Source organism: Hippocampus comes, unplaced genomic scaffold (assembly GCF_001891065.2).
Source record: "Hippocampus comes isolate QL1 unplaced genomic scaffold, H_comes_QL1_v1.1 scaffold270, whole genome shotgun sequence".
Lineage (NCBI taxonomy): Eukaryota > Metazoa > Chordata > Actinopteri > Syngnathiformes > Syngnathidae > Hippocampus > Hippocampus comes.
In genome coordinates this window covers 674,892-686,364 of record NW_017805631.1, presented here as the reverse complement: position 1 = coordinate 686,364, position 11,473 = coordinate 674,892, and the positions used below count along the sequence as shown (strand labels likewise).

At 41.9% G+C, this 11,473-nt stretch overlaps 1 long non-coding RNA gene across 1 annotated transcript in view; it reads right to left on the bottom strand.

Annotated features, from left to right (window-relative positions):
- LOC109522804 (uncharacterized) overlaps positions 1–11,473 on the bottom strand; it is an 18,160-nt gene that overhangs the window by 4,144 nt on the left and 2,543 nt on the right. The window contains exon 2 of the long non-coding RNA XR_002169624.1: positions 7,821–7,824. This is a non-coding gene — a long non-coding RNA (uncharacterized LOC109522804). The remainder of the gene's footprint in view (positions 1–7,820; positions 7,825–11,473) is intronic.

Sequence of the window (11,473 nt, the reverse complement as noted above, 5' to 3'; positions counted from 1 at the left end):
TGTCTTTTATGCATTTTTTCACTTTTAAATTATCCTGCGGGCCTGATCAAACCTCCTTGTGGGCCGGTTCCGGCCCGCGGGCCGTATGTTTGACACCACTGGTATAACCCAAGAGGCAAGATGCCGCTTGCTACTGTTATTGCCAGTTGCCATTCTACTGTTATTGCCAGCCATCATGTCTTGTGTCGTTATTAGACAAGCAGATGACGAAGTACAACAGAGCACGAAAGCAACCCATTCTAGCCGTACGTACGGTAATCAACTCTTCTCATGTGTAGCGAGGCTACTCCCCCCGCCGCAAACGAGCATTTTCTCCGGAGCAAATTTTTAAACCACCTCCCTGAGGTGGGTTAAATTGGCTCTCGAGTAAGCTGTTTTCAGGGGCTACACCGGTGTAACTTTGCACGTGTGAACACTCTACTGGCGCAGCACCGGCGTAGCACAGGAGCAAATGTTGCCGTGTGAACACCCCTTTAGAGGTGGCGCGGTGGTCGACTGGTTAGCACAGGGGTGCCCAAACTTTTTGGACCGAAGATCGAAACATTGTTTTTTGTGTCCTCTATACCCCTTGCGATCGACTTGGGACCAGTTCGTGATCCACTGGTCGATCGCGATCGACGTAATGAGCACCCCTGGGTTAGCACGGCCGCCTCACAGTGCAGAGGTGCAAGGTTTCTGGCTCCGGCCTTCCTGTGTGGAGTTTGCATGCTCTACCCGGGCCTGCGTGGGTTTCCCCGGGTACTCCGGTTTCCTCCCACGTTCCAAAAACAAGCATGGGAGGTTAATGAAACACTCTAAATTGTCCCTTGGTGTGATTGGTTTACGTCTGTGTGTGCCCTGTGATTGGCTGGCAACCAGTTCAGGATGTCCTCTGCCTCCTGCCTGAAGACAACTGGGACAGGCTCCAGCACGCTCGCGACCCTCATGAGGATAAGCGGATTAGAAAATGGATGGATGGTTAAATTTGAATATTGGTGCAAAATTTCGGAAGCACTTCTCTGCTCTTGTTACTGTTGTGGAAAATATGATTTCCACAACAGGCATTTTGACAACTGTCAGAATTGATACAGTAGCATTTTGATTATTATAACATATGACATATGTTGCTCTGAATTGTTGCACCACTGTGTTTCACTTATTAGGCCGGGTTTAGACTGCATGTCCAAGTGCTGATTTAAAGCCTCAGCTGATTTATGTGACCGTCTCTTTATCTATACATTTCATGTGACACAAATCCATTATGGCTGTTGTTACATACGTGGAACACATTAAACACCAGGCATGGACAGTACCTATAATATGACAATAGGGCACTGTATATAATATGCCGATAATCCACACGGTAAATAATATAGTCTTCAAATAGTACAAATCATAAACCTTCCATACCGTTACCCATTTGATTTACATGAAGGTAATTTACTTGACTGTCTGAAATTATGCTAATCCATCCAATTACCCAATTATTTGATGGAATAATCAATAGGAAAATCTATTTTTTTTAAAGAGTCGACAGTCCATCCATCCATTCTCTCGACCGCTTATCCTCTCAAGGGTTGTAGGTGTCCTGGAGTTGGTTATAGTTTCCAGAGCCAAACTGTATGATTGGTGAGTAGTAGTTCGAACAGTCCTGTAGAAAGCATCTTTATATTAGAGAAGGTGATCCTTGTAGGCTTTGGATTGAACTGTACAATCTATTTTTCGAAAGCAAAAGTCTTTTCAGAGTCAGAAATCATGAGGTGACCTTTTGGAGGACAGTAAAAACAGCGGCAACTCGGTTTGCCGGTGCCAGGGGATTTGAAATGAAACAGGCGGGATGGAAATCAGGCTGTTTTAAGTTCTGTCAGAGAGGCACATCAATGGCGCCACATCGGCCCTCAGTGCATGGTTTGCAGAAATAAGAATAGACGATTGCTGTGCTTAAATTAAGTGGGCTGAAGTCCAGTGGTTCCGGAAAATCCACTTTGTTGTCCCGCATGACTTCTTAAAAAAGGCCATTTTAAGTGTCGAGGTAACAGGTGTTGGATCAAGACAGTTTAATGCGGTCGTCAATGTTGAGAGATGGCTCTCTGCCAGGGAGGAAATGCGCTTGTGTTTTATTGATGAGAATGCAGCAGGAGAGCAGTGGCGTTACCTGTTTGGTCATAAACAAACTTGTGACAGGAACCTCTGTGGCTGAATGTTGGCAGTAGCGGCAGTCCTTGAGTGAAGGAATACCGGGCTGGATTTAAAATCAAATTTGAGTACCAGTGAAAGTATTTCAGCGCCATGCCAGCTGAAGGAGATGCCACAATTGAGAAGTTGCTACAATTTCTATTTCAATTTCATACATTGGAATGCCTTAAATATACCCCGTCAATAGTAATAAAGTCATTTTGCCGACTGTTCTTGAATAATTTCGCACTATTTATGTGAGAATGTATTAATGTGAGATATGTCGAGAACCTGTGATTATTTTTTTTTTCACATCTAAAGTGTTTGCTCTCAGCAAGAATTTCCCATCACAGCTCCACATACCTACTTGCTCTTTTGTCATACTTTTAAATTATTTATTTGTTTTTTTTATTTATTTTGAAAATGGCTCTCCGCCACAGAGTGCAAGTGTTAACCACAATAACAGTCAAATTCTGACTTTTTATGACATTTGTGTTGGGAGAAAATCGTTTAAAAAAAAAGATAGATGGTCCTTTTCTTATGTAAAACTATGCTGATAAATGTCTTTATTTGCATATATTAGTATAGTGAAGTCGCAGGACTGTTCACTCGACTAATAGTATAAGTATGGTGAGTCTGAAACAAGCTACGCAAATTACCTGTGGAACACCACAAACTTGGTTGGATGGTAGGTGAGGCAAAAAAAAAAAAGTTTAAAGCTATTACTTAAACTGGACAGTGATTTCAAACTTGACCGGCAAATTGGTGCCGTTGTTAAATCCAGCTTCTTTCACCTTAGACCGCTGGCCAAAGTAAAACCTCTCCTCTCTCATGAACACTTTGAGACAGTAATTCATGCCTTTGTCACATCCCGGCTCGACTACTGCAATTCCCTTTACTTTGGAGTCAGCCAGTCCTCCATTAAGCGTCTCCAGCTGGTCCAGAATGCCGCTGCTCGCCTCTTGACTGGTACTCGTAAGAGGGAGCACATAACTCCTACTCTGGCATCCCTTCACTGGCTCCCCATACATTTTAGAGATATTTTCAAGATCCTCTTATTTGTTTTCAAATCTCTAAATGACCTCGCGCCACCTTACCTTTCTGAGCTCATCCGCCCCTACACACCTGCCCGGCACCTCAGGTCTGCGGACCAGACATTATTAGAAGTACCAAGAACGAAACGGAGGCTCAGAGGGGATCGAGCCTTTTCTGTTGCTGGTCCCTCTCTCTAGAATGACCTCCCACTGAACATTCGGCAAGCCTCCTCGCTGCCCATCTTCAAAACCCGCCTCAAAACTCACTTGTATTCTGTGGCATTTGACTCAGCATGACTTAGATTTGTTCTTGGTTTTGCTGTTCGGTGCTTTCTACCGTCTTTATTACCGATTTGCTTTACTGTTTGTTGTATATGTTGAATTGCTCCATGTACAGCACTTTGTATGCAGCGATGGCTGTTTGAAAGTGCTCTATAAATACAGTTGAGTTGAGTTGAGTTGAGAAGATTTTCAAACAACTACTTACACTAGTGCTACGTTAGCTGTTGTTGTTTGCAGTCTGAGTTGTGGTGAGATCTTATGTCCGGGGTCAGCAACCCTTTTGAAACTCAGAGTTACTTCTTGGCAACTGATTAGTGTGAAGGACTACACGTTTCAAACACACTTCTGAAGTAACATCTTTTGTCAAATTAAATTTAATCATACACTAGTAATCAGTATTGATATTAATTGATATGAAGACATTGAACATATTAGTGATTTGTTACAATCATTAGGAAACGGATAAATATTCAATATGCCACACTTTGTGTGAATAAATCTTTGCCACTGTTTACATTTTCAGATGATCGCTTTAACAACATGTAGTCCTAGAAAATCATGATGTCCATACACAGGCGACCTATTTCTAAAACAGGACCACGGGTGACTCATGGTCCTCGGGGACTACCTGCTCCCCGCAGGCACCATGCTGGTGACCCCTGTCTTCGGTGTCTATTGTCTGTTCACTTTGGGATATGTGGGGAATGTGTCCTGAAATCTGTGTTGGCTGTCGTACTGTTCACAGGATGCTTCCTGTTGGGCTAGCAATTTGCGGGCATCTTTTTATACACTATCTAGGGCGAGTAGGTACGTGGCATCAAAGAAAAGAGATGCAGATAAAGTTTAGATCTGCCCTCTGTGGACATTACCGTGCTATGTGATCATTAAAGTCGTTTGACTCGAGAAACGCTATTTTTAAATAAATTCTATTTCCCATGCGTCTCCATTAAAAGTCATTTGGCGTGAATACATGTGGGATGAAGAATTGCAGCACACTTAATATCTACACGTAACATGTTACATTCTGCTTCAAATCAAGCCATTTGGGGGCATAGCCCTGTTTCAGAGTCTAGCTTTCATTACCCAAACAAGACCTGCCAAGGGCTGCCGACTTCAGCCATCATCATCATCATCATTTAATTTCTTTTCAGATCTCCTCTTCCTACTGAAAAAGCCAAGATGCTCACCCCACAGCATCCAGACTGCAAAAGAATGCCGCTTGTGCAATGTCGCCACTTGTCATTTAGTGTAGCTGTGTCGTGCATGACATCGCTTTACACAAATCCCCCTCTCCCAAACACACACACACACACACACACACACACACACACACACACACACACACACCTCTGCGTCATCGACTTAGTAGAACCTTTGAGTACTGTATTTGCTGGTAAGCAGTATGCCAGTAACACTGTTAGCTAACTGTGTGTCGTTGGCAGCTCTGATTACCTTTTGGCTTTTAGCATGACAAGGCTTCCAGCCGTCACGCGACAATGGTAAATCTGTGAACTGAGCTTCACTATCATGAGCAAGGAAGCTCAATGTGGTGGTGGTAATTATGTAAATTCACAGAGAATGGATTGTTGAATAGCTCACTTAGAGACACATTTTCAAAAATGGGCCGATGGGTGGTCAGGCACTCGAGAGACTCAAATATTTACGTACAAACAAAAAGTAAAATTTCCATCTGCCCTCCTCAATATTAATGACAAATTTAATGACTCTTAGTTATGAATTAAAGAAAATATATTGTTTTGAAAATCCACAGAAGGAGGTTGCCTCCTGGCTTATGATGACACAAAAATGCCGGTCAATAGTGTTGTACTTGCTTTTAGAGTAATAACATACCGTAACAGATAATGAAAATGTAATGTAACCCTTGTGCTGCAATTTCTACGATGTTTGTAACACATGGGTTACCCCATATGTTACAATTTCTACAATTTTTGTAGATTTTTGCGTATTGTCATCTTTAAATCAAAGACACAGCATAAAAAGTGTGTGATATGAAATATTTCAATTCATGTTTTATTTATATAGATTTATATTTATGTTTTGGTCATAGCACAATACCGCTTTTATTGTCCATAGAGGGCAAAAATACAAAGAAAAAAATAAGAACTACATGTGTATGTACAGCACTGATGCCACTGAACATGTCGAGTGGTTGAAAGTGAAATAAATATTCAGGAATAATACTTTTACAATTTTTGTAAAATTGTATGTTGCGTTATATAAACTTATTTAGATCGACTGCAGCACATGGTTAATAATGGGTGTGTCATGATTTCGTTTGTGACCAACAGGTGGAACTGTAGGGCTCCCCCTGCAGCTGTTGGTCGTTATGTTATTAGTAGTATAAAAGGACTCCCTTCCGATGGGTCATTGTTTTTTTTGCTTGTTTGCTTGTCCTGTCATGTTTGTTTCTGTCATGGTTCTGTTCTAGTTTTTTGCTTCAGTCATGGTTTTGGTTTGATACTTTGGACTTTGTTTTGTTTAAGATTTCGTTTTCTTTGTGTTTCAATACAACTCGTCAAGTACACCCTGCTCCTCCCTCTTGCCTGCTTTTTGGGGTCCACCACCACATCGCAAACGTGACAGGGTGAAATACAATGCCTCCAATCAGATCAGATAAACATTTTTGAAACGAATGAAAAGAATGTATGTTAATAAAAGGTTTTCTTACTCTATAATTATCTTTGCTGCCAATACCAGTGCTTTAAAAATGGTCATTTAAAAGCAATGGAAAAAAAACCAAACGGCATGTACTTGTCTCAACTGGTCCGTGACACAAAAAAGGTTGGGGACCACTGCCCTCTGTCACGTAATTCGCAGCCACTATATTCTCCGCCATCATCTGCACTTCATTTGGACCAACAAGTGTGTTCTAGTGCACTTTCCCCAAGTGCCTGTACTCTCGACCCGTCGTGTTTCTTGTGCTCCCCAACATCTATCACGGCAAGCTGTGCTGACTCCTCAGCAGCTGCAGGCCCCAGTCCCTGTTCCTGTTCCTGTGGCACGTGCCCTGTGGTCACTCTCTGCTTCTACCGGACTGGCACCGCCAGGAACCTCTCGCCTGGCCTCCAGATCCCACCTCCAGGCCCCCTTCAACCCACCTTGCTTATTTTGGGATATCTGGGATCTGTCCCTTAGTGGTAGGGTACCGACATGGTCTGTCTTTGATCTTTTGGTTGTCAATTTAGAAATCAGCTTCATATTTTCCTTGTGTTCCTTTGTCTGCCTGCCTCGATCATTAAGGTATTGGTACAGCTGTTCCCATTTATGCGATCCCTTGTGTTACTCGATCAGCTCCCTCCAAGCCTTTGTGTCTTGTCCAGGTGTTCCTCGTCAGTTTGTTTATCTTTCGTTCCCTGTTTGCTTTCGGTCCTTGTCGGTTCGTCATCCCTGTAATGTCTTGTTGAATCCATTGCCCATTTGGGTTTGTGACTTAGAATCTTCCCTTTTAGCCTTGTGTTAATTTAGTATTTGTAATTATGTATGCCTTGTTTGCCTATTTGTTGTATTTTTGGAGACTAAATATGTTATTTGAATCCATCCTGCTTCCTTGCACTTAGGTCCTCAACCATGCTGCGACACGACACTTTTATTTTTAGACGTCAACTGGGAATGGCAATAAACAGCTTGAAGGAAGCACGTGGCCTCTGTTTGAAGAATTGTTCACGATTTGCTGCTTGTTATGAAGTTCACCAAAGCCATTTAGTCACAAGTAATAACCAAAAAATCGACAGCTATAAAAACTCTTGAGTTGCATCCCTTGTAAATTAAGGTACCACTAGACATATCATTCTCGTTTATGTTGGTGTTGTTGCCATTATTTTTCCTCTTTGCCATCACGGGTACCGTTTCTGTGAGGGTATCACAAGAAAGGATTTTGACTAGTGTTAATTCTTTTGATGCTTACTGAGGTAAGTCTTGTGTGATCTCATGCACAACAGTCATTCTTTTTTTTCTTCTACCTGGCAACTCACATTTCTTTTTATTCCTATGAAACATTACACTTTTATGAGCTGAAGCCAACCTCTTTGCTCCGTGTCCAACCACAAGCTTGCTTTATGTCTCATGAAACGCAGTTACAGATCAAAATGAACGTTTTGATCGTTTATGCTCTGACAAAGTGGGAAAAACCCCTCAATAATTAATGTTATACAATTACTCAATATCAATGTCCTGAGTGATTTTTTTTTCTATCATGTTTTTGGGAATTAATTTCTAAACGCAGCATTTGAATGACTCAAACTGAAATCCAAGCGTTGTTCCCATTTGCGCATTAACACAATATGCCACATTAATGTAGCCCTGGCAGGCAAATCAAACAAGACACAGAACAAAGCTACAACCGGCCTGGGGGAGTACATTTCTGCAGTGTATGGTAATGGATGAAAAGCTCAATGATGCTGTTTCAGGAGACCCTCATAAAGCAACAGCTCCTGTTTATTACAAAGAGTGTGCAAATCTCTTGTGCTGTTTGTGTGCTTTCTGGGTCATTCTTGCTCATAAAAAAAAAAAAAAAAAAAGAAACAACGCAGGGTGCTGAAACACAACAAAAAGAAGCGAGATGCTTTCGCCCCCACCTGATTTCAGCTCTTCTGCTGTCATCCAGAGGAGCAACGTGTGCTATCTCGCCAACGCCTCAGATGTGTGCCATGGGTTGCTGGCAGTAGCGGGAGAACATCAGATAGTCGTTATTGGAAAGGGGCTCTTATTTACTGTTTATTTTGAGCTCATTGAGGCAGGTGAAAGTATTGGCTCCCATGTTGGAGGGATGATCACAGGAGGAAAACAAACCTGTTAAGACGTACTCTGTATATGTCGAGGAAAAAAAAAAAGCTTTTATGGCTCTGCTTGTGCTTTCCTCGAATGTTTTTCAGGAGATATGTTCTCCTTTCCCTTCTTTGTCTGTCTGCAAGTCACCAGAAAGTCTGCGAGGCTCACGATTAACAGGATTTTCACCGCGTTAACAGCAAAAACACCACAGACACACAAACAATGACTGTATGTCACATAGAAAACACACAGCGGCATGAAATATGTTTGTGTGTCATTTGAATTTTGTACTTCTGTATGTTTGTACGTATGTATATTGGCAGGAAAAGGGATCCCAGATCTGAAGTTTGGGCTTCAAATTTGACATGCTTGCTTGCTGGGTTTTCTCCAGGTACTCCGGCTTGCTCCCACACTCCATAACAATACATGTTAAGATTCATTGAACAAACTATATTGTCCATAGGCGTGAGCGTGAATGCTTGTTTGTCCAAATATACCCATCGAGTGAGTGAGGACCAGACAGAATGGACCCTGCCATCCTAAGATTTTTGAGTCAAGGTGTAATACACTTTTGATACACATTCTCCCATCGATTCATGCGTTTTACAGCCTGCATCACCACACATTTTAACTCACTTCCAGAAAGCTACCAATGTGTTTGTTTATAATTATTTATATATAATTTATTAATTTTTTTTTTTAAGTGAGCTGATCAAAACGGTGCTTTACCGTCCGTGTTTTAGCTGTGATATCTATTGCCGAAGAATATCGGCACCACTGGGGTTTTTTTTCCAGTTTCAGCTGCGAAGAGTAATTCCACTTCAAACCCGCTGCGCAGCAGTAGACATTCAAAGACAAGCCTCTGGAGTTTTTGAAAAAGCAGGTATCCCACTATTACCACTACAGTCATAGTAATGGAGTAGTGGTGAGTTCGATATCTAACCATTTGTTTGTATTTTATTTTCAGCTGGCCGTCATGTGACTCACACAGTCTGTGGTGCAAGGATGGGAGCAGCAGGTTTTCCCGTTACATGCAAACGGGAGACAATAGCTCTGAGGCAGGGGTGTCCAAAAGTCGGTCCTCAAGGGCTGCTGTCCTGCCTGTTTTCCAGCTCGCCCAGGAGCAACACACCTGATTCAAATAATCAGGATCATTCTAATGCTGCTTCAGAGCTGGCTGATGATCTGATCATCTGAATCAGGTGTGTTGCAGCTGGGAGAGATGGAGGCAGGACAGTGGCCCTCCAGGCCCAGAACTAGACGTGCCTGCTGCTCTAAAAGAACTAACTTTTTCCCTTTCTCAAAACTATCTTTGTTTGACTTGTCAGCCAATATGACTAATTTCAACCTAATCACAAAACATGTATCTTTCGATGCCTAAACTGCCTCTTGGTTAATTATATATATCTGACAATACAGGGGTATAAAGTCTGAATAACAAATGAAAACATATTTATCAGTTGGATTAAGGGTGGGGCAAATTGGTCATGTAAGCAACTCTCAATATTTATAATATCTTAATGTAATAATTGAGAATTAAAATTTTGCTGACGAGAATGGGCACAACATAACAGGGGTGTGTAGCATTTTCATTAAGTCCCAAAATGTTCGACCACAGAAAAGGGCTGCAAATCTTAAGCAATAAATGTTCCCACTGCACAGGTTATTTTCTTGTGTTTATCTTAAGTAGGACCGAAAGAATGTTCAAAAGTGTTCCCAATAAAAGCTGATTGATATCTGCCTGACATCTACATACCCATGATAGTCAACATTAAAATTTGGAGAAAATTTTAACCCAAGACTTACATATACAGACTCAATAAAAGAGGTCTAAGAACTGACCCTTGCAGCACCCCATAAGTCAGGGGTGCCCAACCTTTTTTGTCCCAAGGGGTAAATTACTTTTCAAGGAGCCAACCTCCGGAGATCTACCAGTCCAGTGTCAACATCTGACCCCCCCGCCAGTCCCAGGGCCAAGCCATTTGGCTTTCCTACATAGAACCAAATATGAACCAAACAGAAAAAAAAAAGCTACAAAACAGGTACAGTCAAACCTTGGTTTTCGACCATAATCAGTTCCAGAAAGCTGTTCGAAAACCGAAACCATGTTTCCCAATCGTTTTGCACACTATTTTCCTCTTTTTTCACCAGCTTTACATCCACTTGCTTTCTTTGGTGCCATGCAGAAATAACAGTCCAATTTGCGTAGATCTCAACAAATATGTCTGCTTTTTTTTAATTTTTTTTTATTGAACACATCTGCTCACAATGGACGCACAATGGATGCTCTTTTTTTTTTAATCTTTGAACACGTCTGCTCACAATGTGGAGGCATCACTTCTTCGTCTACACGAGGAAGCGTCACTTCCTCGTGTAAGGAAGTCGAGAGGAATCGAGTGGCGCATTCAAGTGCGCTCAGTTTGGTCGAGAACCGATTTTTGGTTGTAATCCGAGGCATAAAAAAACCCAAAATTTTTGGTAGAAAACCGATTTGGACGAGAACAGAGACGTTCGAAAACCGAGGTTTGACTATAGATCTCTGTTTGAAAAAAGGAAATCACTTCCTACCTCAGTGGGCTGGCTTTGATCCCAGTGCCATTTTGCAATCTCAGAATCTCATCCTCAAGAGTGGGGCTTTCAAAGATGAAAAGTGATTTGACTTGAAAAGTGGCGGCAATGTCACCAACGTCAATATTTGCACCAAATGGATAACACATATAGCTGATGCAAAGTCAGTAAAACGCCTTTCAAACTCTGACGAGATGCTCTGAACATGCTCCTCATAATGTACAGTGTAAAGCTGGGTCACACCTTTCCCTTGACGTAGTTCTGCTTGCATGTGAGGGAAGTTGCACAGGTTACCAAGCCGCAGCCGGTTGGACATCAGCTTTGGCTTGTTTTTAAATGTGCTCACTGAACTAATCATGTTGACTACGTCTTTACCCTTACCCTGCAGAACTAAATTCAATTCATTGAGCTGGCCAGTGAGATCAGTGAGGAAAGGTAAATCTAAAAGCCACTGTTTTGTCCCGCTAACAAATCCCATGAAAACATCAAAAATATCCTCACCCCTGGTATGTACTTTTAATGGCAAAATGGTGAGCAGCTCTTCATTGGTACTTCATTGGTGGAAAATGGTAGTTCTTGGATCGTTTCCTCTCAGCCAGGGGTGGCCAACCAAGTCAAAGACAAAGAGCCATTTCTTTTACGAAGTT